Source organism: Pleurodeles waltl, chromosome 8 (genome assembly GCF_031143425.1).
Source record: "Pleurodeles waltl isolate 20211129_DDA chromosome 8, aPleWal1.hap1.20221129, whole genome shotgun sequence".
Classification (NCBI taxonomy): domain Eukaryota; kingdom Metazoa; phylum Chordata; class Amphibia; order Caudata; family Salamandridae; genus Pleurodeles; species Pleurodeles waltl.
In genome coordinates this window covers 1,525,518,649-1,525,546,578 of record NC_090447.1, presented here as the reverse complement: position 1 = coordinate 1,525,546,578, position 27,930 = coordinate 1,525,518,649, and the positions used below count along the sequence as shown (strand labels likewise).

At 46.1% G+C, this 27,930-nt stretch overlaps 1 pseudogene; it reads left to right on the top strand.

Annotated features, from left to right (window-relative positions):
• The window catches only part of LOC138249627 (zinc finger protein 208-like), a 161,937-nt pseudogene extending 155,769 nt beyond the window's left edge, over window positions 1-6,168 (top strand).
• Window positions 6,169-27,930: the final 21,762 nt, after the last annotated feature.

Below are 27,930 nucleotides of genomic sequence, written 5' to 3'. Positions count from 1 at the left end.
CCTCCTCTCAGACCCAGGAAAACTACGCAAGCCTTTGGAGATTGGCCAGATCTCCTAGACTGCTCCTCTTCCCAAGCTCGAGCAGGATGGTAAACACCACCTGTACTCTCTCTTATCAGGTCTTGTCTAGTGTGAGAAGAAAACAGCTTGGTTCATCTTGTGCAAAAACACAGCTTGGAAAAATACAGCTTGGATTCTCAACTGCAATGTCTAACTCCACGTTAAAGGCGATAGGCAGCTAACCTTAATATCAAATGCAATGTCTAATGTCATATCAAAGCCAATAGGCAGCGGAGCTGAATACAAAATGCAATGTATAATATCATGTCAAAGCCAATAGGCAGCTGAGCTGAATACAAAATGCAATGTCTAATATCATGTCAAAGCCAATAGGCAGCTGAGCTGGATACAAAATGCAATGTATAATATCATGTCAAAGCCAATAGGCAGAATACAGAATGTAATGGCTAATGCAATGTCAAAGCCCATAGGCGGCTAAACTGAATACATCATGTCAAAGCCAATAGGCAGAATATCTAATAGCATGTCAAAGCCAATAGGCAGAATACAGAATGTAATGGCTAATGCAATGTCAAAGCCAATAGGCGGCTCAACTGAACAAAACATACAATGTGCTACTGGTGAACATTGAGCAACTAATATGCGCAGTGGTGAAACACAAAGTCATTGGTCAAACAAAATTAATCAATGGCAGGACAGTGAGTCAAAAGCATGACACAGTATGACAAAATTAGTGAAGACTATGCACAGCTGCAACCCCTTAGTTCTAGGCTAAAAGATGTCTGGCAACCTTTGAGAGACTACTTGCTCACCCTGAATCTGAAGTTGGACAGTGTGCCATTGATATATTGTAGGTCAACTCAACAACTCACCACATAATATTTCTGTACAGCCCTGCAATTGTTTTATACCATGGGACCACTTTGTCATATCTTTCTAAACTTCAGAGCTTTTCTATGATCCCAAACTTGCTTTCATATTCTGATGTACATTTCAATGCAATGTTTCCTCTGTATGTTCTTGTTTGTTACAAAAATTCAATAAACACATTTTAAAAAATAATGAGATTGTGATGTAATTCTGGCAGTCAGGCATACCTCAACCTAGACAGTACACTCCTGCCATTGGGACAAATTTGTGCCTTGGTGTGTTTCCAAACATGTTGATCCTCTTTCTGCACCCTTCTCTGAAGTCTTGTTGGTCCTTTCACTAATCCTTTGCTCTGGGTACAATTAAGAGGTACCTTTTGGCCATATCGTCATTCCTTCAGTTACCGGATCAGCCTTTGTATGTTCAAGCCACACCTTGACTCGTTTCTTAAAAGGACTACAACACATGATCGCTCCAAACCACTTCATCATGTCCCAGAAGTACATTCATCTACTTTTCTAAACCAACATCTAATTCTCATATATCACGTCATACACACATAGAAGAGGAGCAATTGCCTTAGTCATATTGGGTATGCAAAAGTTGTAGAGTTAAAAAAAAAAGGTTTAATTAGCAAAATAGGCAATGAATGTGAGAACGGCTGTTTTTCTTTTTCAGATCCTAAAACTCCACAAATAAGAAACCAAATTAGCGGTATCACACGCTCTACACATAGAAGATAGAAAACTTACAGGAGAGAAGGAACCAGTGACTACAAGGCTGTCTCTTCTTGTCTTCCCATCCCCTTTCCCCCCTTGGAGCGCTTCTGTTGTTCAGTCTTATTTGAGAACAGATAGTGTTCTAGGTAGGGAATTGGAAATAGTCTTTGCATCTGCTCTTATGCAAGCAATTGGTAAGAGCCTTTTGACACCTAGTTTCTTTCAAAATCCTAACACATGCAGAAAGAAGTCTGAACACTTTGGATGCTATACGTTGTGTCATGTATTATGTTGGTAAAACAAAACACTTCTGAAAATCTCTACAATGGTTTCTCTCATTCTCAAAGAACTGTCGAGGGAAGGCAGTATCACAAAGTACAGTTGCAAGGTGGGTTGCACAGCTGATGCAATCATGTCATGTAAATGCAGGATAGGCGTTCCCTAGTGTGCCGGGGGTGCACTCAACAAAGAAAAAAGGAGCTTCAGTGACTTTTTAGCGGGGTGTAACCCCGCTAAAGGAAATCTTCATGACAACAACTTGGACTTCAGTACAAAACATTATTCTATTGATATACAAATGAACAAGGAAGGTAAGTGAGAGAAGGAGTGCTAAGAGGTTTATTTTGAAATCATGATCAATCTTCACCCCAACCACCAGAATAAAAAAAACTGCTTCAAAATCAATGCACAGCGTGTGAATCCAGAAAAGATTTATGCTGCAAAACGTAAAGTTTCTTACCTGTAGGTGTAGTTTTGAAGTTTCAAGAATTTCTGGATTCACAAGTGACCCATCCAACTCAGCCAAAAAAATGGAAAACTAAAGAGAAAAAAAACATAAAAAAGACAAAGTTGAGTGGAGACTTCCAAAGGAAGTGGAAAGACATCACAAAGAGACACCAAATGGAGGTTCCGTCGATGCCAACAAACAAACATAGAGAAGACTCGTCAAGCTGCAAAACTACACATACAGGTAAGAAACTTTACATTAGGTAGTGCTATACCCCCATCGTAAGTGCACCGATGGACTGTTTGGAGTGCTATTTGTGGTGGGCCCGCTAACAAGAGAAGTTACCTCAGGAGCCTTTTTATCACAAGGAAGAAAGTGTTGGGTAAGGCATAATGGGCTTCTCTGCAGTACAAAGGTGATTCTGGGCACTGCTATCATTTTAAATATTGCTGCCCTTCCCAACAGTCGTAGTGCCCTCTACTGTTTCACATTTTTTGTGAAACCTGTTAATCAGTAGGATCAGGTTATCCTCATCGTGGGTATCATCTTTTTTTCAGATCCACAGACCCAAGAGGTATTTAAAGTGATGGGTGGCAACATTTCGTGACACGGGGAGGCACCCCTCAACTTCTCAGTTGACCCATCGGGAATATCAGGGACTTCTCCCAGTTTATCACAAGGCTGGAGAACTTCCCATAAAAAGTAATGATCTCACCTGTCCACAAAAAAATATTTGTCCGTGTGGGCTAGGTGTAATAGAATATAATTTGCATAGAAAGGTAGCCGTTCCTTCCATGTGTGATCGCATCTCCAGTACAAAGAGGCTGGCAGTGTTCCGCCAGCAATTATGACCGTGGCAGAATTGCCACGGCCATACCGCCGGCCCCTCCATTTTCCTGCCAGGATTTCGCCTGGCGGTCATAATCCCCAGGGCAGCGGTGAGTCCCCGACCGCCGGCCTGTCCGTGGCCATTGAAAGGCCATTGCCATTGAAAGGCCGGCGGTAAGGGGACTTGGGGTGCCCCTGGGGGCCCCTGCACTGCCCATGCACTTGGCATGGGCAGTGCAGGGGCCCCCAGGCATAGCCCCATCGCGCATTACACTGCCCGAATTTCGGGCAGTGAAATGTGCGACGGGTGCTACTGCACCCGTTGCACATCAGCATTGCCGCCGGCTCTATTACGAGCCAGCTGCAATGTTGATGTGACATTTCCACTGGGCCAGCGGACGGTAACACTGTTACCGTCCGCTGGCCCAGCGGAAATGTCATAATAGGGAGACAGGAATACCGCTGGCAATGGCGGTATTCTGTCTCCCGCGGCCTCGGCGGTGACCCCCATAGTGTGGATTTTGCTGCTTTTGTGGATTTGAGAGGAGATTCCTGAAAACATAATATGATGAAGAGTACTGAAGAGAATATGACAATACTGGGAAGCGGTCTGATGCTCAAGAAACAGAAATGATGCCAAACACTGATTCGAAATAGAACAACTCAGCAGAAGACCGAGAAACTCGTACAAGAATAGGCATATCCTGCAGGAACATCAAGTGCAAGCCGGTAGCTTCAAGAGGCTAAGACATCCATGCTGCCGTACCCAAAACATCCAAATAAATTAAAATCACAAAAATTACACTGGCAGAACACATCCAATATTAAAACATGGTAGATACCACCCTTTATCTTAGAAAATGATTGCGTAGTTACAGCAGTGCTCCCCTCTCTAACATCATAATTTCAATGCTGTGGTGTTAGTCCATCATAAACACTGTTTTGACTGGACCTTCCAGTCTGTTGAAAGGGACCATAGGTATACAAAACATGAATAGTGAAGCAGACATCTGAATGTTCAAACAAAGAAGCGTTTACACACAGAGGAAAAGCTATGCACTTGTAGTGAATGTGGAAAGAGCTTTAGTAGCTCTGCACATCTAAAGAGACACTATTTGACACACATAGGGGAAAAACCATACACATGCAGTGAATGTGGAAAGAAGTTTAATAGCTCCGCACATCTGAAGAGCCACTATTTGACACACACAGGGGAAAAACCATACACATGCAGTGAATGTGGAAAGAACTTTAGTAGCTCTGCACATTTGAAGAGCCACTATTTGGCACACACGGGGAAAAAAACATACACATGCAGTGAATGTGGAAAGAGCTTTAAAGGCCGTACGAATCTAAAGATACACCATTTGACACACACTGGAGAAAAACCATACACATGCAGTGAATGTGGAAAGAGCTTTTGTCGCTCTACAAATCTAAAGATACACTATCTGACACACACAGGTGAAAAACCATACACATGCAGTGAATGTGGAAAGAACTTTAGTAGCTCTGCACATCTGAAGAGCCACTATTTGGCGCACACGGGGAAAAAAACCATACACATGCAGTGAATGTGATAAGAGCTTTAAAGGCTGTACGAATCTAAAGATACACCATTTGACACACACTGGGGAAAAACCATACACATGCAGTGAATGTGGAAAGAGCTTTTGTCGCTCTACAAATCTAAAGATACACTATCTGACACACACAGGGGAAAAACCATACACATGCAGTGAATGTGGAAAGAACTTTAGTAGCTCTGCACATCTGAAGAGCCACTATTTGGCACCCAGGGGGGGGAAAACCATACACATGCAGTGAATGTGGAAAGAGCTTGAAAGGCTGTACGAATCTAAAGATACACTATTTGACACACACAAGGGAAAAACCATACACATGCAGTGAATGTGGAAAGAGCTTTTGTCGCTCTAGAAATCTAAAGATACACTATCTGACACACACAGGGGAAAAACCATACACATGCAGTGAATGTGGAAAGAAGTTTAATAGATCTGCACATCTGAAGAGCCACTATTTGACACACATGGGGGAAAAAAACATACACATGCAGTGAATGTGGAAAGAGCTTCTGTCACTCTACAAATCTAATGACTCACTATCTGACACACACAGGGGAAAAACCATACACATGCAGTGAATGTGGAAAAAAGTTTAATAGCTCTGCACATCTGAAGAGCCACTATTTGACACACACGGGGGAAATACCATACACATGCAGTGAATGTGGAAAGAGCTTTAGTAGCTCTGCATTCCTAAAGATACACTATTTGACACACACGGGGGAAAAACCATACACATGCAGTGAATGTGGAAAGAGCTTTTGTAGCTCTACAAATCTAACGAGACACTATCTGACACACGCAGGGGAAAAAAAAACATACACATGCAGTGAATGTGGTAAGGGCTTTGCTGATGCATCATTCCTAACCACCCATCTGCGATTGCATACAGGAGAGAAAACATACACATGCAGTGAATGTGGAAAGGGCTTTACAAGGGCTACATATATAAAAAGCCACTAGTGAATGCACACAAGGGAAAAACCCTACACGTGCAGTGAATGTGGAAACGACTTTAGTACATCTACACATCAGAAGAGCCACCAGCGAACACACACGGGAAAAACCATACAGATGCAGTGAATGTGGTAAGGCCTTTGCTGATGCATCAAATCTAACCATCCATATGCGATGGCATACAGGAGAAAAACCATACACATGCAGTGAATGTGGAAAGGGCTTTAGTATATCTACACATCTGAAGAGCCACCAGCAAACACACACAGGGGAAAACCCATACACATGCAGTGAATGTGGAAAGGGCTTTAGTAGATCTACACATCTGAAGAGCCACCAGTGAACACACACAGGGGAAAAACCATACACATGCAGTGAATGTGAAATGGGTTTTGCTCATTCAGCAAGTGTAAAGCTCCACCAGCGCAAGCACACAAGAAAAGCCATACACATGGAGTGAATGTGAAAGTTTTGTCACTCTAGCATCAATCTGATCTGATCAGACGCTGAAACCAGTAGAGCCCCTGAAACTAAACACGGGTAAACCAGATCACTACCAATCCAAACTGCCCACAAGCAAAAAGGTGTGATGAAAGAAGAAAACACAGATGTGGGGTTTACCACACTTCAATGGCAAGCTGGACACAGCTGGTAATAATGCAATTCTACTAGACCTAAAAGCTGGCCTGTCCATCATAGATGAGAAGAACGACTCATTGTCTTTGCGCGTAGACCAACTAAAGGAGAGAATGGCAGAGAGAATTTAAATGGTGATAACTGACTGTGAGGATAAAATCCATAAAATCACATTTTACAATACACTAAAAAAACACAGTCATATAAAATCCTCTAGCAAAATAGATTAAAATACAGAGGTAAAAGTGTGAGTAAGTTTAAAAATATATAGTCAGATGTTACAAGGAAGGCTCGAAAAGGGACAGAAGTCTAGTTCATAATTTGGCACTGGACATTCCAGAATTATATGTGGAATGCTGCATTTTTGGTTATGTCTTCAGACTTGATTCAGCTTTAATGTAGTGCATTACAAGTTGGCCCCCAAACACTTTGCTCTGATATGCCAAATTGCATCTAAAGTTTTTGCCATTGTGTACTCTAGGATGGGCTACTTATTATTGACACATTTCCACCAGGGCATAGTTCGACCATCACCTGTCACCTATATCCACCCCAGGGCAATTCTGCTTGTTAATAAAATGCCATCCCCCCACCAATTAATATTCAACAGGGCACACATCAAGGGTACCCTTAGCCCCCACCACTTTTGCCAATTGGAATGGAACCAATTGTCTGCATGTCCATCAAGACCACTCACAGAGGTCTCAGCATCTTAGTGTGTTGCCTTGTCATATCGTTGTACAGAGAGTATATCACCCTCTTTGTGTAGACCTACAATTGAACCTAATACCCATTATCAGATCAGTTGCACGATTTGGTGATGCATCAGAAATCAGGCCTTGCCCCCTAGAATACCCACTTGATTTTACTATGGATTCAGTAAAATACCTGGGCACATATGTCCACACAGCATTTGAAGTGGCAATAAAACAGAACTGTGGCAATGCTGTTACTCGCCTAACTGAACAATTAGCTCAGTGGAATAAATCTCCACTATAATAGGGAGGATTGATTTATTATGGATGGCCACCGTGCCTACATTACCTTTTCAGTAATATTCCTGTATGCCCAGCCAGGCACTTTTTCTATACCTTCAGTGCCTACTAACTGAACTATCTGGGCAGGCACAGAGCCCCAAATCAAATGGCACATGCTAAATCTCACATCCCAAAGTAGGGGATTGAGGTTCCCGACCCTATATTGTACTATGCCTGTGCACAGGTACAGTTTGTATTCTACTAGTGCAGGATGTAACTCCCCCACCCCCCTGCAGCACGTGGTTGTGGAGTCAGACATGGCTGACCCGACCCCATTACCTGTGATCCTGTTGTGACAACATCTGGGAGCTATACTGGCTCCCCTCCAGTGTACTCGTCACACTTTCCTGTCATTGCAAACTCCATTACGCCCCTCACCTCCGAACCCAAGGCTGAACAACAATTACTTGCAAAGTGTTTCACAACCATTAAAAACTCTTTTTAAACAGAGCTTTCCTATCACTCCAAGATGTTCTGAGGCCAGATGGGGGCTTCTCCTACAATATATTTCTATATTACAGATTAAGAGCTAAACTAAAGGAGAACCTGCCCAACTTCTCTCAGGAGCCTCTTGAACTAGCTCAACATTCATAGCTTATAGTGGCACCAAGGTCTGAACAAATTGTTCCAAAACTATATGAAATGTTCATGCTTGCCAAACCAAGGCACCTGTTAAAGTTAAGCAGAGGAGTTCTGGTAAAGAGCTGATAGCGGAACAATGGAAGTACTGTTGTCATCAGCCACAAAACATTTCAATAAATGGTCCCCACAGTGCTATCCAGTACAAATTCTTGCACATGGCTTACTTCGCCCCAGGCAGGGCATCCACAACTGTGCGTGGAGGCAACTTGTAAGCGATGCAGTCACCCGGAGGTAAACCTCTTCCACTTGGCATGGAACTGCCTGAATATATTGGCGATACTCAAAGGAAAGCATTAAAGATGTATCCATGACGATACATTTGTACTTGGTGTCGGAACCTGTGTTGGGGCTTCTGAGAAATGTCAAAGCTTTTTACCAAAACCTGTGTGTCAGTTCTTAGCACTAGAACGGACCCAGAAACTTGTGGCAAACAAAATGTATTTACAGTAACAAAAATAACTGAATTATACACGCAACTACAGCTTCCCAGCACTCGCCCTTGAGACCTTTGGCACCCAGTACGCCTTTTTATGGCTAATAGGATATGACCATAGAACAGAGATGCTGCATGAACTCTGTGATGTGCTCAGCTGGGTCCTAAGCTTCACCAGCAGTGTAGGTGTTCACTGAATATTGGTACGTAGGCCTGCCCATGTTTCTCAACGACGACACAATATAAGCCCGTGTACCATGACCAGCAGCATTTGTGTATTGGACTTAGCTGTGTCTGTGAGAGTTAGTAAGATATCGTCGGCATATAGGTAAATGATGGCACTACCACCAGGAATGGGTACTCCGGTAACAAGGCTTGATCTGCGGATCACTGCTGCTAAGGGTTCTACGGCCAGCAGAAACAGTAACGGTGACAGAGGGCAGCCCTGACGGGTCCCCCTCCTGATAAAGAATACGTTGGATAGGAACCCACCGCAATTTACCTGTGCTGTCGGTGAGCTATATAACAAACGCACCTTATTAATAAAGCTAGTCCCGAGTCCGAACCGTTATATAGTTTCAACAAGGTACCACCACTCTATGCGATTGAATGCCTTCTCGGCGTCCAGGTAGAGGGCAAGGGCCTCCCCCCGAGAGTCCTGTGTCGTCCAGAGAGCGTGGAGCAGGGTACGTAAATGGTTCCTAGAAGAACAGCCGGGGACGAAACCCACTTGCTTATGATGTATGAGATTACCTTTTTGAGGCATGTCGCTAGAATTCCTGCCAGTATTTTGACGTCTCCGTTGAGGAGGGATATGGGACGGTAACTGCCACAATGGAGGGGATCCTTACCTGGTTTGGGTAGTACTACTATGGAAGCTTTGTTGGAGAGAGAGTGTAAGCAACCTGATTGGTCTGGCCCCACAGAATGCCTCACATAGGGTGTCTACTGTATCTGCTCCCGTCCATTTGTAGAATTCTGCAGAGAATCCATCCTCCCCAAGGGCCTCATGATAAGGGAGTTTGGCTATTGCTTGTTCAATCTCTTCTTTGCTGATGTCCCCTTCCAAAAGAGCCCTGCCTGCCTCCAAGAGCCTAGGATTGTTCGCCTTCTCAAAGAAGGTGGCCAGCTTATCCTGGTCTTCCACAGGTTCGGGGATGTAAAAGTGACCAAACTCGTCTGCTATCACCTGGGGGTGTGTAATAAACGTGCCATCTGTGCCTTGCAAGGCCGGGATGGCCAGCGACGCCTCTCTTTGGTGGAGTTGAGCAGTCAATAATCGTTGGCCTTCTCTCCATGCTCATTGTGATGACCTTTCAACCGATGTAACGCGTATTCCGCTTGTGAGGTGAAGCGAGCATTAAGCTCCATTTTGGCCTGTTCCAGGCGACGTCGGGTCTGTCATGCCTCCAGGCATTGGCAGCGTCCCTCATGAATTGCCCCCTTATCGTCGCCGCAGCCCACAACAATTGGGGGGAGGAGGCCGAGCCCTTGTGGTTGTGTAAATAAGTGGTAACGTGGGATCAGAGCTGCTCCTTCCCTCTCGGCGTCCGGTATCTAGAAGTCTGAAGACGCCATGGCTTATGTCCCGGAGACGCCAGCCCCAGGTCCAGGGCCAATAAAACCGGAGAGTTGTCAGACAATGCGGCTGGTAAAATCTGGGACTCCCTAATTGTGTGAAGCAGCCGGTGGGTGATGAGGAAATAATCTATTCTGGATTCGGTTCCATGAACTGGTGAGACAAAAGTGTATCCACGGTCTGATGAATGGGAGAGGCGCCAATGATCCAGCAGACCATGATCCGTAAGGATATCACCAATGAGAGCCCGGTCAGCATTGTTGCTTACATCAAGGCCGTCCGGTCTAGAATGACATCTCGCGCCAGGTTCCAATCCCACCTAGTAAGTAATGGGAGGCTCCAATCTCCGTCAGTAACGATTTAGGGAGAGGATAAAAAGGTGCTTGGAGCCCGTGGGAGTGTAACTGGAGCCAACACAGACCGTGGAAGCACCCAGTTTAAGCTTGGCGAGGACGTAACGTCCCTCAGGGTCAGACCACGTTTTGAGAAGTCTGAACTGTAGGGATCGACGGATGAGAATCGCTACCCCGCATTTTCTCCCCGAGCCCTGCGTCTCACAATGCACGGACTGGGCTCTGCTGAAGAGCACCCACCCAATCTCTACGCAGTTTCTCCGATTCTGAGGGAGAAAGATGTGTTTCTTATAGAAGGGCGATGTCCGTCTTTTTGGACCGCAGGTAGGATAAGACGTTTTGCCTCTTGATATAATGTGTCATGCCATGGACGTTCCACGAAAGGACCGTCAGCGGAACTGTCGTCCCCATATTTAGGCTTAGTCTATCAGGTCTCAGTGAACATTTGGCCTCCCTTACTCTAGCGCTCCTAAAGAAGAGACATTATGGTAGCAGCAATTCCAGGATGAGTGGGCACTGGGGGGGGGGAAAGGTGGGGCTGTGGAGGGGACCCTCAGTCAGGGAAGAGGAGAGGGGCAAGTGGGCAGTCAAAGAGAGACAGGAAAGAATACGTGAGGGAAATAGGGTAAGGACAGGCTAACTCAGAATATATTAGAATAGGATAGAGAGGAGTGAAGAGGGAGGCTAGGGAGAGAAGATGGGGAATGGTGAGTAAAAATTGGAGGATACAAAAAATGAGACACGAAGCCGGGGTCTATAGGAACCGAGGTAAATACCTCACTACTGTGAGCCCTGTTGAGCTGCGGGTTGGGACCTGCATGGCCCGCGCGCCGAACAAGCACAGTGGGGAAAGGGAAGGGGGGGAGCCCGGAGGGGCCAGCGATAAGCAGCCAGTGGTGGTCAGTATAGGGTGGGATGTTCGGAACATTTCAGAGGGGGCCTGGGGGAAGCATATCGCGTCGGGGAGGGACTGAGAGGCGATCGGGGAGGGAATCAGGGGTAGTTCCGGGATGAGTGGGTCTCAGCATGTAGGGGGTAGGAACAGAAATGGTGACTGCCGCGCCGTAGCCGATAACTCCGAAGAGAAATTATGGGGTCTCTGTGTCAATATCTCTAGTCAGCCCTGGAAGCATCCCTGAAGAAGGGGAGGGAGGGGCATACCTTTGAGCCGGGGTCAGCAGATGGGGTACGATAAATAAGCATTAAGGTAGGTTGGGGGCCCAGGATGCGGGAGATGGAGGGCGACACAGGGTGCCGCCTAGGCAACCAGTATGCGGGTCTGTACCCAGCGGCATAAATCAAACAACAAATTTAAGACAAAACATCTCATAAAGTACTACTAACAGTGAACAGTCTGGCCGAGGCAAGTTGCAACCAGAAACATATGAGGAACACATGAGGTAGTTAGCTTACGCTATATCTCCGTAGCCCTGTATGAGGCTAAGCTCCAGAAATGATGGAGTACGCCCTGTGAGCCAGGTGTCTTAACAGCCCTATGCGCAGCGGTATACAATATCAACATTAGCGGTAGAGCAATAACTACAGTGCTAGCAACTCCCACCATAACAGACATAGATAGATACGGGTGGGTCAGGGCACTTAGCTGTCCAATGGGAAAGTACTCGCTCCGGACTGTTAGACGAAATATCCCGGCTTCTTTGGAAGTTCAGCACTGCAGTCAGTCCGTAGTAGGGGGTGGTTTCAAGGGTGCTCAGGTTTTGTCTCTGCCTTGATCCTGGGTAAGAGAGATCACAGCCTGAAGAGCATGTTCTCTGCCTTCTTGTGATTTCAGGGAGCGATCATAGGTCCTTCCCCTCTTCTTCGAAGCGGCGTGGTGGGGAGGAGCAGAAACGGGGGGAGGGTCTCCAAGGACAGGGGAGCCTGGTCTCAGGAGAGCAGAGGTGTGATCCATGGGTTGCATAGCAAGGTCGTCCAGAAAGGACCGCAGGTTCGATGACGTCTCTTGATTTACCATCCTGGGTGATCCACATATGAGCAGGCTCAAAAAGACCAAATTTGATGTCCAGTTTCCTTAGTTGTGGTCATAGGGCCAAGAATGCTTTCCGCTTCTCATTTGTTGCTCTTGAGAAGTCCACGGCCATCCCGTATTTCGTGACCCTCTAGGGAGTATGGGCCTTGAGATCTGGCCGCATAGATGACCTGGCGGGCCTGCTTGTGGCGGAGAAAGCATGCGATGATGGAGCGAAGCCATCCAGAGGTCGCTTTATGTAAAGGACCAATTCTGTGGGTCCTTTGAAACCCCAATGGCTGGGAGAAATCCAGGCCTGTTAGTTCGGGAATGAAGTTTTAAAGAAAGGCCTTGACATCTGAGCCTTCCTTGTGTTCCGGTATGCCAAAAAAATAGACATTGTCTCTCCGGCTCCTGTCCTCCAAATCTGTGATCTTCGTCCGCAGGAAATGCATCTTTGTGTCCTGTACTGGCAGTGCTGCAATGTAATCCTCTACGGTCGTGAGGCGTTGATCCAGGTCCGTTACCGTCACTTGGAAACGGGCTATGTCTGCTCGTATGGAGGTGGAGGCCGCAGACAGGACCGAGATCTTCAAGTCCATTGCCTCTAAGCGTCGTCCCACTGCAGTGATTCCCTGCAGTATGCGGTCAGTGGCATCGGCCAAGCGGGGGTCGGCCAGCGGAGTCGAGCAAGGAGGGATCGTCTGCGCCGCCATGGGTTTCGGTAGCGCAATAGCTTTGGAGAACAGCGGTTGGCGGGAGTGTCTGCCTGACGATTTCCCGCTTGGCATCGCCACCCGAAGAGAAGGAGTCCATGGGAGGGTTTTCAGGATATCTTCGTGATGACGGGGCTATGGTGTGGCTGTGCGAAGGCCCTAGGAGTCTCCTCCTAGTGGAAAATCCAGGACAAGGACCCCTCAGTGTGCTCCGGAGAGTAGGCCAAAACAAATCCGGCATCAATAGGGCTATGTGGCCTTATCTACTCTCAGGAGTGGTTGGCTAAACGTGTCTCACAGGTGCCAGTGAGCCTGTTGGACCCCAGGCGTCGCCAATGCCCCGCACGAGGCCTGTCGCGATCAGGCCCAATCACAGTGTGGGGCTCCAGCCCTGGCCGTGCGTGGTGTGCTACGTCGGTGCAAAGCAGGCCTGCTGTAGGTGTGGGACAATCACACTGGCAAGGATGATGTTCCAGTACCTGGATGAGGGCGCTCCTCCGGAAGATCGGGAGATAGGATCCAGCCCCATAGCAACACTCAATATGCGCTGTCACTTCTTGATGGGGAGCCCTCTTCTTTCGGGTCCCGCTGTTCAAGGGGCAACCGATTGCAGATTATAGCCAGCCTATGGGCTATGTGTAGCTGACGTGGGTAGAAGGTCCATGCAGTTGGGGAGGTAGGTAGCAGGAGTGCACCCCCACTCGTGCACCGGGGACTCCACGTGGCCCGCTGTTGAAAGTGTCCTCTAGCGGATTCAGGATGTCTGCCACCTATTCACTAGAGCGTAGAGCCTGCTTAACTACAGGGAAGGAGACAGCAGGTAGCCCCTTCCCGTCTCTCCACCTGCTCACTCATTCCTCCGGGAGCTCGGAGGAGCCTCAGCAGGATCACTGGGTGTTCGGTGATCGTGGGCGGGCCCAAATCCACAACATGCGACCGGGCACGATACGCCCGGGCCGCCTCTCTCACCTCGCGTCCCCTCTGCGCAAGGTAATAATCCAGGCCGCGTCGTCGGGCCGCAGTGCTGCGGGAGCCCCTCCGCCATCCGTAGGTGGGGAGCAGACCCGTCCGGGCACTCGCCGCCTGTACGTGCGGGCAGCGCACAGCAGGGGGAAGCACCCCTGGCGGTTGGCAGCCCCTCCGTGCCCCCGGGCTCAGTCTGGCACCGAGCTCACTGTTCAGGTGGCCATTTCCTTCTGCGGCCAGACCACGCCCCCCCAGGTGCCCCTTCAATGGCCCTGTGATGGTTTCAGGTGCTCTCAAGGTAAGAACAGGCGTCTCTGTAAACAATAGAGGACCATACATTTCAGGCTGGGTGTACTGGTGCAAACCTAAAAAACAAACTCGACATGGCACACTGCCTGTGTGCCCTGTTCACCACACACTGCATATACCATGGGTAAGACACCCCTCTGGCAGGCCTTACAGCCCTAAGGCAGGGTGCACCATATCATATGTGAGGGCATAGCTGCATAAGTAACATCCCCCCACTGTGTCCTTGCCAAACTTGGGACATGGTGAGGGAACACAGCAGCCATTTTAATACATGTGCTGGACACTGATCAACACGAGTTTCCCGCTACATGATGGCCACGGTGAACCCTGGGTTGTTTGGTGTCAAACAACTCAGAATGATAAATCCAAACTGGTACCAGTATTGGATGTATCCCTAAATGTACCCAGGGCTCACCTCAGAGATGCCCCCTGCAAAAGCTAATTGCCTGGCATGGTTGCTGACTGTTTCTATCCAGCCCGACACCTCCAGACACCCAATCTACGAACCTTGGCTGAGAGGTCTGTCTCTTTGGTTTGTAGAACAATGCCCTTCCTTGGTGGAGGTGCTTACACATCCTCCCTCAGGAATGTGCACTGCCCTAGCAGTGAGCTTCAGAGGGCTTATCGCCTTTCAAATGTGAACCTCCGGCCTGCTACTGGCAGCAGATGGGCACCCCTTTTCAAACCCCCACTTTTGGCGTGAGCAAAGGCGGGAAACTATACAAAGAGTCGGGGTAGTGGCCCCACCTGGCATGGAACACCCCTAAGGTGTTGCCTGTGAGTTGGACACACCATTTCATTTTCTTCCATCTTGGAAGTAAGGAAAATAGCCAATCAAGTGTAGGAAAGTGACCTCTGCCCACAGGAAGTGGTCACTTAGTGGGTGTAACCATCCAGAGGTAGATGGCCTATTGGTAACTACCAGGTCCCCCCTAAAATGCACCTAAATACAGTATTCAGAGGGCATCCCTAGACCAAGAAATCAGATTTGATGGACACAAGAAGACAAGCAAATAAGAAGATCCAAGGCATGAGAACTGTGAACCTGCTGCACAAAAAAAGTGCACCAAACTGTGCATGCTGCACTGAGGACCCGACAATCGCTGCTGAGGAGTTGCTTGGACACTGGAAGAACTCTACAATCCCCAGAGGACCTTCACTCCATGCAAATTGCCAGATAACTCCCTTCAGAGTGAAGGTATCACTCTCCAACCTAAAGAAGCTAACAAGCCAGTGAGGTCCACTTCAATGATGGCCGCTAACTCCCGAACTGAACATCGCAGCCAGACCAATCTCCCCACTAATCTCGACACCATAGACTGCTAGGACTAAACCTGTAAGTGTGCCAAGCTTGGTGGCACTGTGCTCTCTAGCGGCTGAACTGCACCAATGCCCTAGTTAATGACAGACACCTAGAAAAACAGACCACCCGGGACTATAAGGGGACCAGGAGGAAGCCCCAGTCAATGGACTTCAGAAGCAATCCGGACTTCCCACCAGACCACCCCGTTGTCCTGCTGCCTTTGAACCACCCTATCTCTTGCTTCCAAGGGCATCTTTGCACACAGCTCTTGGCTCACCAATTCGCTCTTCGCCCTGTAGCTTACACCAAAGAACCAGCTCTGTGATAAGGGTCTCCCACCCTTTGCAATCTCAACACTCTAAGGGGACCCCTAGGATTCATCTTTAAGATCGACTGTGCAGACCTTTTCCAAGTGGTCCCCTGCAGGGCCCAAAGACTAGCTCCCAGCAGAACTAGTGTAGGAAAGTAGCCTCTTTCTAGCTTGGTTACCCCCACTTTTGGCCTGTTTGTCAGTGTGTTTGACTGTCTCTACTGGGATCCTGCTAATCAGGACCCCAGTAGTTATGCTGTCTCCCTTAAGTTATGATTGTTGCATACTGGTACCCCAGTATTTCACCCACAATTGGCATACTGGTGCCCCCTTATAATTCCCTAGAATATGGTACTTAGGTACCCAGGGCATTGGGGTTACAGGGGATTGCTGTGGGCTGCAGAATATCTTTTGCCATTGCAGCCTGTGTGAAAAGGTGCATGCACCCTTTCACTGTCATTTACACTGCATCAGGTCACTTATAAGTTACCCATATATCACATCCTCCAGCCCTGAGGGCAGGCTGCAGAGTATCTGTGTGTGAGGGCACCCCTGCACTAGCAGAGGTGCCCCCACGACCTCCAGGACCATTTTCCTGGACTTCATGAGTGCGACTGCACCATTTTATGCGTGTACTGGACACAGATCGCTACCTATGTCCAGCTACATAATGGTAACTCCTAACATAGGCATGTTTGGTATCAAACATGTTGGAACCATACCCCAAGGCTTTTGCAAGCATTGGTTGTATGATTCCATGCACCCTGGGGGTTACTTAGAGGACCCCTAGTATTGCCATTCCAGCCTTCTGAGATTTTCCAGGCAGCCCCAGCTGCTGCCACCTCTCAGACAGGCTTCTGCCCTCCTGTTGCTTGAGAAGCTCAAGCCCAGGAAGGCAGAACAAAGGATTTCCTTTGAGAGAGGGGTGTTACACCGTCTCCCTTTGGAAATGGGTGTTACCGACTTGGGAGGGGTAGCCTCCCCAAATGGCACAATGCTTTGAAATGCTTTGAAGGGCACATTTGGTGCCCTCCTTGCATAATCCGATCTACACCAGTTCAGGGACCCCCAGTCCCTGTCCTGGGGTGAAACTGGACAAAGTAAAGGGGAATGACCACTCCCCTGCCCATCACCACCCCCATGGGTGGTGCTCAGAGGGTCCCTGGGTTTTGTAATCTTGGATTCCAACTTGGCAGGGAACTCTGGGAGCATCTGTCCCTCCTGGGTAGAACCCACCTGGTCCCGGGCAGCGACATTTTCCGCCAACCGCGAGCTTTGCGTGTGCCAAGGCGTATTGGCAGACTCCAGCAACGCAAACTAGACGGCAGTCTTCCTTCCAGCGTGGGACATCATCTGCACCAACCAGGAACCCAAATCCGTCTTCTTGGGTACAGTACTGACTGTTCTTCTTCACCTATGGTTCGTCTTTTGCACTTCATCCAGGTTAACAGGGGCTCCTGTTCTCCTCTTCTGTGCTTCTTGGACTTGTTCCCCTTCTTCCACAGGTCTTCAGGTCCAGGAACCCACTGTTGGTGTCTTGCAGTCTCTTCTGGTTCTTGCATAATCTTCTTTCTTGTGTTTTTGTGTGTTCTAGGAAAGTTACTGTGTTTTACTCCTGCTTTCCTGGGCTCTGGGGTGGGTTCTAATACTTACCTTTGGTGTTTTCTAATACACCTAGCACCTCTCTACACACTACACTTGCCTAGATGGGAAACAGACATTCACATTCCACTTTCTCAGTATATGGTTTGTGTTCCCACTAGGCCCATTTCTAACTATTGTGATTTCCATTAATTGCACTGTTTTCTAAATGTTTTTATGCCTATTTCTGCATACTAGTGCATATAATTTGTGTAGTACTTACCTCCGAAGGGAGTATAGTCTCTATGGCATTTTTGGCATTTGTGTCACCAAAATAAAGTACCTTTATTTTTGTACAACTGGGTATTTTCTTTCATGTGTGTGAGTACTGTGTGACTACAGTGGTATTGCAAGAGCTTTGCATGTCTCCTAGATAAGCCTTGGCTGCTTAGCTACAGCTACGTCTAGAGAGCCTGGCTTCTAGACACTGCCTACATTTCACTAATAAGGGATAACTGGACCTGGTATAAGGTTTAAGTACCATAGGTACCCACTACAAACCAGGTCAACCTTCTACAACAGGGAGCAACCCGATCTTCTGTAGCTGACCCAAAGTGGCCATCAGTGACCCTGGCTTACCTGTAAAAGGAGAACTTGCTAACTGCTCTGCCTGATTTTATATGCATTTTTAAAGGTGATTCACCATTGATTCCTATGATGCGTGATTACTTAGAAAAATACTTATTTTATTAAAATTCATATCTTAAAAAGTACTTAACCAACCTTGATGATTTAGGTCTTAAAATGTTCATAAAAATTCTAAGTATGTTTATAATTTGGTCTTGGGTTAAACCTTTGAGTGTGTGTTGTGCTGTATTGATACTGTGAGTACAACAAATGCTTGGCGCTTCTCCAAGCTACCATAAAAATTAGAGCATTAGGTGATCTAGTTTTTACCCTGTAAACCAACATGTGGTGGCCTGGACCCCCTGCACAGTGTGCCAAGCTTAGCACAATACATAGAGGGCCAGCCTTCTACAGCGCCCATTGGTGCAGATGAAGATAAAGAAGCTATCTTGGCCATAAAGTCTCACAAATAACAGAGATCTGATGGGTATATCGCCCTCTTTTACAAAACACTTAGGGCCTGATTACGAACTTGGTGCGGGCTATTACTCTGTCCCAAATGTGACGGGTATCCCGCCCGCGTATTACAAGTTCCATTATATTCTGTGGAACTTGTAACACGGGGGACGGGCTATTCGTCACTTTTGGGAGGGAGTAATCCCCTCCGCCATGGTCGTAATCAGGCCCCTAGTTCTTATCTCATACCACACATAGTTACACTCTTCAACCACATAGCTAGATCAGGAATTGTCACACCATCCATGAATGAGGCTATTACCTTGATTATCCTGAAGCCTGGCAAAGATCCCTACGCCTGTGGCTCATACCACCCCATAGCGTTGCTTAACTTAGACGCTAAACTCTATACACGGATCCTGACTCCTAGGCTGGAGGAACTGATGCCTGACCTGATCCATCCACACCAATCCGGCGTCATCAAAGGGCGCAAGACTCATGACAATCTATGGAGGGTGGTTCACTTAGTCAATAAAGCTACCAAGAAAGTTTTACCTGTGTTACTAGTGGTTTTAGGTGCAGAGAAAGCCTTCCCCCTTTCACTACCAGGTCACTGTAAGTCACTCCTATGACAGGCCCTCTCAGCCCAGAGGGCAGGTTACAAGTACCTTTGTGCAAGGGCAGCCCTGCACTAGCAGAGGTGCCCCCACAAACTCAAGCCCCATTTTCCGGGACTTTGTGAGTGCAGGGACGCCATTTTATGCATGTATTGGACATAGGTCACTACCCATGTCCAGCTACATAATGGTAACTCCGAATCTAGGCATGTTTGATATCAAACATGTTGGAATCCTACCCCAATACTTTTGCAAGTATTGGTTGTATGAGTCCGTGCACTCTGGGGGCTTCTTAGAGGACCCCCAGCTTCGCTCCTACAGCCTTCTAAGGTTTTGCAGGCAGCCCAAGCAGCTGCCACCTCACAGACAGGTTTCTTGGTTTGTGCTCCCTCATAGGGTTATTATTCTCTGTTGTGTTTTACACTATGCTACAGTGTTTTCTAAGTGTTTTATGCCTATTTCTGACTACAAGTGTATATATCTTGTGTGTCACTTACCTCTTAAGGGAGTATTGCCTTTATAGTACTTTTGGTGCTGTGTTACCATAATAAAGTACCTTTATTTTTGTAACACTGAGATTTTTCTTACATGTGTGTGTAAGTACTGTGTGACTACAGAGGTATTGCATGCGCTTTGCATGTCTCCCAAATAAGCCTTGACTGCTCATCCACAGCTACCTCTAGAGAGCCTGGCTCCTAGACACTGCCTACACTTCACTAATAGGGGATACCTGGACCTGTAAGTACCATAGGCACACACCAGGCCAGCTTCCTACAACAAGGGCTTCCTTTTGGTATGCAAGTCCATAAGATTTCCCTCTTTTCAGATGACATTTTGTTGACCTTGGCCCCCCACTGTCTTCCCTAAGGGCCCCACAGAAGACACTGCAGACATTTGAAGAAGTGGCCAGCTTCTGAATCAATTTAACTAAATCCTTTATTTTGAACCTAACATTTAGCAACTTGGACATGGAAGACTTCATGGCTTCCACCCTATTATAAAGGACAACAAAGGAAATAGCATATCTAGGTAGAAAAATCATGTCTAGGGTCTTGGATTTATTTAAGGTCAATTACCTGCCACTCCTACACCAACTCAAGCTATACTTCAAAAGATGGGCACCTATGTACATCTCCTGGCTAGGACGAATCCATGCGGTATAAATGATGGTCTTGCCATGCCTGCTTTATCTCTTTCTTCCTATAGAGTTAGATCATAATTTTTTCTCTTCTCTGCTGTCATTGGTGACTTGCTTTGTGTAGCAAGGCAGTAGAGCCCGATTATCCCAGAAACTCCTGAGACTCCCTAAGGAGGCAGGAGGAGTGAACTTACCTGACTTTCATTTATACTATTGAGCAGCCCAGTTGCGCGTAATCTCCGAATGGTCCTATGCGAGTTGGACAAACATTGTCTACATATGTAAAGAGCGAGAGCAGGAAGATACATTTGGGATATACTTTGGAAGCCAAAGTCAGCCCGCCCACCTAATGCATACCTAAGTACACCCACAGCAACAACACTTAGGGTATGGGATGAGGGCCTGCGTGGAGTCTAATGGACCTCCTTCCCCTCTCCTTTCACTCCTATTCACTTCAACCCAGCCTTTCCCCCGCACTACAGCCAGGTTCCTACTGTATGTCTAATTGGAAGTTGCCTCACCAATGCAGATTTATTCCATGGGTTAGCTATCCTAATCTTTGAGCATTGTCAGAGAAATGTCCACCTTTCCTAGGTGGAGCATTATCATTACACACAACTGAAATATTGAGTACTGCAGGCTGCCGTCTGAGAGGCAGCAACCAGAGGCTTGACTCCCATTGAGCATTTTGGAAAACAAGCAGGGTCCTCTAGAGGAAGCATCTCCTTTTTAAATTCCCTTTTACTGTCCACCACTCCTTCCCCACAGTCCAGACATAAACACTTTTAGGAGCAAGTACTGGATCGAGATATCCCTGAGGCCAATTGGAGTAAAATTTGGACAGATATCCCATAGTGTAACAACTTGGTGGGGATCGGGGAAGCCCACTACAAATTACTTTTTGATTGGTACCTGTACCCCACTAAACTTAAACATCTCTTCCCTAATGCATAATTATGTTAGAGAGGATGCGGGCAACGAGGTGACTTTCGTCCTATGTGGTGGGATTGCCCGACCATGCGCCCCTTCTGGTGCCCAAATGCTAGCTCAAATTAATGAAATCCTGGGGTACTCTATTCCGGAAAGTCCAAACATTGCACTACTGGGTCTAAGAAATTATTTCCTTCGCCACCAATCTAAAAGGAACAGAGCAATACTTTAAATGTGCTGGGAAGCACACTAAAGCAGCAGCATGGAACAGGGAAAGGAGCGCCCTCAATAACACAATGGCACGCCTGGCTGTGGCAGCCACTTACGATTGAAAGAATGGGTGACATTTTTATGGATAACTATAAAAAAATTGAATTTATCTGGGGGCCCTTAGTAGCGTATTTATCCAGAGGCCTGCACCACTCACAAGAGGTCTCCATTTGTTTCAGTTTTAAAATGGGTAGGCAGGACGATGCTTAAGAGATTGTGATTGTTTCTTACAGTTAGGCTTTTTCACACACCCCCACCCACCCCAGCCATACCAATCTAATGGCCTAATGGATGATTCACCTGCACCATGTTTGTTCCTCCTGTTTGTCCCCACTCAGGGATTTTGTTTTCTGTCTTACTGGAATGATGATAGGAGTGGGAGGATATCTTTGTCATTCCTACTACTTGAACAGCAAAAGTAAATCTGTTAGCAACATGATTTGCAAATGGTCTCAGTGCCAGTCAAAAATGTATCCCTATACTAGCCAATCTAGAAGATTGTGGGACCGCAATTGTTTATATCTGCCATTGTTGAAATAATTTTGTTATGTGGTGGAAAATGTAAATAAACGGAATTTTGACAAAAAAATAAACTAAAAAAAGAATTGAAAAATAAAAATAAAAGACTAAAATCAATTTAAAATTAAAAAAATTAAATTAAAACATAATAAAAAATGAAAATTAATTGCTGATGTACTATGGGAGTATGGGAAACCCATTGGGAATCAAGGAAGTGAAGGTGAAAAATACAAAAAAATGTATGCAATGTTAAACACTGTTCATCATTATCATATTCATAAAATTCACATGTTAAAATGTTCATCGGGTAAATTATTGAACTGATATCAGGGAAAAGTAGAAAAAATCTCCTATAAATCTACCTAGAAAATAGCTTTGAAAACTGGAATAAATAAAGGGTGGGTGCACAAAATGGTCAGCCAACAACATCAAGTAAAGATGCATGGGGAACAACACATGCAAGCCTGTGGAAACGCACTGGCTGGCTATCCAAATTGGTCGCCGCCACATGCTCAAACAACAGCAAGCAAGGAGGCATGGAGAACAAAGAACCCATGCAAGCCAATGGCAAAAGCACACTGACTGGCTGCAAGAAATGGCCACCTGCTACATGGTTAAACAGCAATAGCAAGCAAGGAGGCATGGAGAAGAAAGAACCCATGCAAGCCTAGGGCAAAAGGAGACTGGCTCCACAAAATGGTCAAACAACAACAGCAAGCAAGGAAGCATGGAGAACAGAAAGTACATGCAAGCCTGTGACACAAGGACACTGACTGACCAGGAAATGGCTGCCGACGCCATTATCAAACAGCAAGCAAGGGTGCATGGAGTGCAAAGAACACATGCAAGCCTATGGCAGAAGCACACCAGCTGGCTATACAAAAAGGCCACCAGCCACATGGTCAAATCAAATCAAATCAAATCATTAACATTTATAAAGCGCGCTACTCACCCGTGCGGGTCTCAAGGCGCTAAGCAAGCAACCAACCAACAAGCAAGGAAGAACCGAAAACAAGGAACACATGTAGACCTATAGATAGTGACTATACACAATGGCTCCTGGCCACATGGCATGGAGAAAAAAGGCAAATGGTGGCCTTTGGCAAACACACTTACTTGCACTGGACAGACAAAGGAGACATGGTAACACTGAAGAAACACTACCATTAATTCAGTGATGCCAAGCACGAAAATTAACAGATCTATACCAATTCTACAACAAAACACATCCTCCTATGGCATCAAATATTACCCCACCTATACACTTACCAACCTATACACTTACCAACCATAACCCACATTCTTAATTTAATCCAAAGCCATCCCTGCCCCAAATAAGTTTATTTTAATTAAAACACATATACCACAGAAACAGTTCTTTCATGAACTGATGACCATCCTGGGCCTACAGGCTGGATTGTCGGCAGACTAGGCCATATAATAAAATAAATGAATATTACAAATGTAACTAATATGGAGAAAAGATACTAAACTGTGCAACATTTTTCCTTTTTAAAAGACGAAAAATTAAATGCATAATAAATGTGGCCCCTACTGAAACTCCAGACCACACACCACAATGAAATTTAAAAATCAAATAAAAGTACAAAGAAATACTGGTGCATGCACTGTCAAACAAACAACACTCTTCTACAATAGCTTTTGGACTTACTTGTGATATCACAAAAACAAAGCCCTCAAATCCAGTGGTATATATGCAGCAGAGAAAGAGAGTGATCCATCCACCTTGAAACCCGAGTGAAAAGTGACCAAGAGAGGGATAAAGCACCTGGAGGAGCCTGCTGGACGAGAAAAGGAAGTTGGAGCCTCTGGAACACTGCCTGTTAAAAAAAAAGGCTTATCTTGCTAAAAAAACTATTTGAACGGTCCGTTGTGGTAGAATATCTACTCAAAAATGTATTTTCAAGTACATTTAGCTGCTTCTTGAGTAGAGAATCTGCTCAAGGTGCAGCTACATTCGCCGCCTTCCCCAGCTGCACGAAAAAGGCACCTTCGCGGCCAGAGGCATCACTGGCAGTGCAAAATCTCACACACGCTGCAAGCGGCCTAAAAGTATTGTGGCACTCGCCAGTACGTACCAAAACAAATCTTGTGCCCGCCAATGGAAACAAGTTCTGTTCTGCCATGCACGAGATGGCAGAATTTATCAGGAAATTCACATTAGACATGCAGTGCGAAGTTACTGAACTTCGCCAACTTCAAGAGTAGAGTGATGTTTTTTTTCACTTCTCCCCTAGTTATCTGTCAGCCATTTCGGTCGTTTTACATTTGCCAGCCAGGGCAAATTAACTGTCCTTATTTGATCACCTGTTGTGATGAGGTTTAGAAAAGGTTTGACACGTTTCTTCCATTACAGTTTCTGATGCTGAAGTGGGACTTTAATTTGGTTCTGACATTTTTCATGTGCACACATTTCAAGCCAGTCTATATCTCTTCAATGCATATTATAACATTGAAGGCTGTCCTGTAAAGGTGGATAGTCCTCTGCATAAAGATTTGCCACACACTGTCCAAGAAGAAGACACTGACATCTCTTAGAGCTTTTTCCACCAGGGCTAAGGCTGCTAACAATGCACTGGCACATGGAGTGCTTCTCATTGATATCTACAAGTCTGGAACATATTCAAGACACCCTACTGCCTTGACAACCAGGTCTGCCAGGAAGACGATTTTCCCCACTCAATCCTGTAAGAGTGCTTGGTTTGAGTCCAGTCCACAGACCCTCCATCTGTGAATGTACTGCATAGGTACCTATTCTAAGAAGAAGAAAGCGCAGTTAGAAGTATCCATCAGGACAAGTTACTTACCTTTTAGTAATGCTGTTGCTAGTGCACACTTTGTTGTGTAGCCATTTTAAGTATAGCTCCATGCACGTTAGCTAAACATATTAGGCCGCTTTGCACTTTTCCCTACATCTATTTTATTCAGCTTTGCACTGTTATTTGTATAATAACCAGTTTTACGGTCTTGTTTTAATTTCTTCTATCAAACTGTTTAGCTTAGTTCAGCACTGTGTTCTCAAACAATGCATTCTTGATCACCCTGTGCTTCAGTCAAGGCTACAGCCTGGTACATTGCCGGTAAACGTGGTAGAAATTTAGTCTCCAACATTCGCAGAAAATACACATCCTTACGTAGGGACATTTTCTTAGAACATCTGCTGTGTTCGTTATAAAAACACTTTCTAGTCATAGTACACGTCAAGAGGGAGATTGCAGCCAGGGAACCACAACTGCATGCTGAATGCCTCATTGCAGATGCTGACGCAGATTACAGGCCTTTGCTCAGGTATAAGGGTCGATGTCCTCCTGGGGAAACCTGAAAGGCAGGCTTAGAGCTTAACATGCTGTGCTCGAAATATAACTAGAATAATCTAGCGGCACTATGGTAGCCTTATTTTTGTGTTTCACTCTCATTGTTACTATTTTAATATTACTGTGTTGTGTAGTTCTGGTTATTGCAGCTCGCGCTTTGCTATCCAAAATGCAGTGGTTTTATTAAACCAATCTTTAAAACTTACACTGCCTTTATTTTCATTTATATATGAGACCGCACTGTGTACGAGAGAACCAGTTGTGACCTGAGTGACCACGACTTCCCTGAGAAGTACCAATATGTCATGCGCTCGGCTGCCCAATCATCTCTACCATTTGAGAGAGATGAGGCACTGCTAGTTAGCCGAGCAAAACCCGGATTTGGAGTGACAAGCGTCATCCACTGTGGGTCAGACCCAGTCCCCCACACTGTGGACGATCTTGCTGCTCACAATCCAGTAGTCTCATTAGGATAATGAAAGCCTACGCGACATGGCGCTGCCAACATTTGGTCAGGCTCTAATTTTCGGGTCCACTGGAGTATCTCAGTCTCATTTTATATAATGGCACCTCAGTTCCGTACACGGAGACGTCCGTGGTACTGAGGATTTCCTCCACAGCCGTATAGGTAATCCTATTTCAGCTGGCGGTTGTTCAGGCTTGAACTTTAAAAGGAATAAACCCCATCTTGCTGTGCCTTCTCTGAACTCAGTGCTTCTATTATGGCGAGCCCCCAAGTTGTACAAATAGCTGTCAACATGAGATAACCTCTCACAGCACACTTACTAGCAAATGCCCTCACGGCCCAGGGAGGTCCCGTCACATTTGTGGTGGATGCCCATGCAGCTTATAGAACAGAGCTTTTTTATTCTTGGGTCACATTTCCAGCAGTTGATGGGAACACAAACACATTTCACACATATACAGTTGCGAACCCGCCTGGACAATACAGAGCGTACGCATATTTAGAGATACCTCTAGCTTGATGACGCCCTACCCCATACAATATTACCAGTTAGGTTAGGTCCACTGAGTAATGATGGTCCTACCTGACCTTTATTGGCCACCTATACACCACATCCTGCGGTTGCGAATTTAGCAGTAGCTGAGGTTCGTCGCTTATATATTGAATTAATAGCAATATACAGACGACTAGTGCAATTTGTGATGCAAACTTTAAATACAAACCCAGCGCGTGCTGCTCCAGCACTATCACATGCAGTAACACCAGGTATAAATCCGATGACGGTACATTCAATCATGGGTAAGGTACCGGCCAAACGAGAGGAGACTCAGTTTTGGCTAGCACAAAAAATTAACACGCTGGAAGCAGTATTTCCCCATACGGGACCTCAGGATAATCATAGAATATTAACGATGTGCTTGTGATTTGGGATGGTCCCTACAGTTGAAAACTGTAATACATGGGGCACGGTATTTGCCGCGCTCTATAAAACTGCACACGGTACACTGACACTTGCCAACTTACCAGAAGTGCTCAAACAAATTCAAGATGAATACGGGGCTTACCCGGCCCTAGATTTGGGGATGCAACTGATGGGCAACTTTGCCACAGTATCTTCAATCATTTTAAGCAATCTTAAAGGGGAAGCAGTTGTACTCGCAGTGCGCATGCGGCTCCGTGACGTTCAGCAACAAGATCAGGAACGAGAGCTGCCTAGAATAATAGCGGAAACATATTCAAGTATTGGTCGAGATAGCCTTGGGGCTATACCACAAAAACCACAATTTCAGGGTAAAATTAATAAAGATAATACTAAACAACAACCTGAGGGTAATAAGAAATGTTGGGATAAAAACAAACACCTAAAAAAGAGAGGGGAGAATCTCCACGTACCGAGACCCCACAGAATAGGTATAATCTCAGGAATAGAGATAATATAAAAACGCCTAATAGATATCAATATACTGATACACGCCAATCTCGTTCCTTTCAGGACTCATTGGAAAAGAGAAATGAGAGAGATGGGTGTTCAGAGCAAAGAACAGAGTACGTGAAACTGAAACAGGAATCACAACGCTCTTCGGAGGTTTCTGTTAAAAAGGAAGAGAAACCGGTACAACAAAAACAACAATTTAAAAAGAAAAAAAGTGGCAGCAGTCTCAGTTCGACTTGCCACACAGGAAGCGGGTCCTCTTGAAGAACAAGAATTGGGCTCTAGCATTGCTAGACAGTGCAGCAGAAGTCACAATAGTTTGCCAGAATCTTCTAGAGCATCTGGAGGTGAAAGCAACTGATGACTTTATACAAGTAGAAACTGCGGACATGTGTGTCTCCGAGCCTGATAGGGTGTACAAAGTAACACTACAATTGGAAGGAGACATTGAACGCACGATACACGCAATCTTTTGGGACCGTGTAGTTAAAGTATATGATATCTTGTTGGCTGAACAAGATTGGCCGTCTGATTTTGTCCGCACCTGCCCAAATGGAGAAGATGTTATTAAACCTTCTTTCTCGCCCCTTGTTCCGGA